The sequence below is a fragment of the Octopus sinensis genome, unplaced genomic scaffold (genome assembly GCF_006345805.1).
Source record: "Octopus sinensis unplaced genomic scaffold, ASM634580v1 Contig17274, whole genome shotgun sequence".
Classification (NCBI taxonomy): domain Eukaryota; kingdom Metazoa; phylum Mollusca; class Cephalopoda; order Octopoda; family Octopodidae; genus Octopus; species Octopus sinensis.
The window spans coordinates 30,001-32,500 of NW_021834935.1; positions in this window are offsets into that span (position 1 = coordinate 30,001).

A 2,500-nucleotide genomic window follows, 5' to 3' on the forward strand; every position below is an offset into this window, starting at 1 on the left:
AACACAAACGTAGCACAAACAGTCAAGGAACCTTCTGATGTTAATCTTCTACAGAAAGACTTAGATGCCATATATAAATGGGCTGAGTAAATGGGCCGAGGACAACAACATGAAATTTAATGCAGGCAAATTCCAAGCCCTCTGTTACCAGCTAATTGGTTCTCAGAAGCCCCAACAACGATACTCTGTACCCCAAGGCGCAGCAATCCCAGAATCACATACGGTGCGAGGTCTTGGGATTGATATGACAAACGATGACTTGTTTCATATGCATATTACCAAGATGGTGGCAGTGTGCAGGCGAGTGGCCGGATGTATTCTGAGAACCTTCAGAAGAAGGGACCAGGAAACTCTGCTGGTCCTATGGAGAGCATTTGTCCTCAACCGTCTGGACGACTGCTTTTAACTGTGGGCACCCTACAGTTTTGGATTAATAACGATTCAGTGATGCGACACAAGGAAGATTGCATCAGTGGAACAGATGAGCTACTAGAAGAGACTTAAAGGGCCACGACTCTACGCCCTGGAGAGAAAACGGAAGAGGTATATGCAGTGATATATGTTTGGAAGATACTGGAGGAGCTGGCACCAAACTTTGGAGTTGAGAGTTATAACAGATCTCGAATTGGACGTCACTGCACTGTTCCAAAAGTCCCAAAAGTCCCAGATGTCCCATCTAATGTGAGGATCATGTGCTGCAATAGCTTAGGATTCATGTGGCCACAGCTATTTAACGCCTTGCCAAAACATCTGAGAAATCTCGATGGAGTAGGGGGGCAGATATTTTCAAGAAACAATTCAACCTCTCTATCTAGGGCCTTACAACTTTCTCCAAAACCTCTGTGTAGATAGTGACATTGTGAAAAATAAGTGACTAGGCATGCTATCACCTTCATTACTAATGACTCCCAGAACCATCACAGTTGTTGGGAACTTAGTATGTATGACTGTTGGAAGTTCATTTGGATCTAAGCATAACCATTTGCCGTTCTTTTGATTTGCTTATTGGGCCTGATCGAAGTTTTTTCTCATCGGAGTAAAACCAAAGCATTTTAGTCTCTTCCTGTTTAACTTGTTTAACAAGCGCTACGTACGTATTGAACGACCCTATCATGTCACCTCCGACATAAACTGAACCCTTCGCATCACATACGATTTGTACCGGATATTCTCATGCACACCTTTTTTGATAGTAGTGCATTCTGAAACCGTGAAGTCCTGATTAACTTACTGGGGATTTTGTCGATTATTTCCTCAACTTTTAATACCGATTCATGTGTTCTGGTGGTATTAAGATTTGGAGCATGCGCTTTGCGTTTAGCCGTTAATGTTGGACCCCCGTCAACGTTTTTCAGTTCCATTTTAACTTTGACAACGGAGGATCAAGCAAATTTCAGGAAGCGAGCTATCTTTCCCGGCATTGATTACAGCACGTCTTTTCCTTTGCTGAATCAGATATTATTCACCTGAAAAGTAAGGTAAGCAAAATAAGAAAATAAGTTAGAGCTCTACAAAGAGATAACCTCAAACATCTGATGCGCACTGCATATATACATATGTATACACACACACACACACACACATATATATATATATATATATATATTTATGCATATATATATACATATATATATATATATATATTATATATAATATATATATATATATATATATATATATATATGTATATATATATATACGCGGAGTAGATAAAACAGGGGACAACTGATGAAGGGATTGTTCTTTATTTTGCCTGTCTCGTTTCTCTATTTGTTTCTTTCGTTGTTCGAAAAAAGTCCGTTTTCGATTATCTTTTATGTTATCGTTTTTCATTTTGTTCACGTATTTTTGACGTCCTGTACCCATATATGCATGTATATATGCAAATATATATAATATATATATATATTATATATATATATATATATATATATATGTATTATATATATATATAATATATATACATATACATATATATATACATATGAGAGCTGGCGTCCCGACCCATCACACAGATAGGAATAAGCATATATGGTTTGTAATTCCCTTTGGTAAGCAGATTAGAACTAACCTCCCCCTCATGTTTAGACAAGCCATCGCCAATAACTTCCCCAGAAATTCCAAATATTACTCCACGGTTAACTCGCATAAAGTTAGGATAGCTTTCTCCAACACTAAAAACCTCGCCCAGATAATCGCCTCCCATAATAACAGGCTACTTACTAAGACCCTATCAACTTTTTCCGGAGGCACAGCCTCTTCCGCTCCCGGTTTAATGCTCAGTAGGAATAATTATAGTAGTAATATGATATTAGCCAGTACAGTGACACATAATCTCAGCTCCAGCCAGGGAGTACCCACTAGGGGTATAGTTATAAATAGGGGTGTTGTGGTTGACGGTAACAATGGGAGTAGGGTAGAGAGCCCCAATAGCATCCCCAGCATCATTTCCCGCAATAGCAGCACCACGGGCACTAGCAATGACAGCACTCTGATAGAT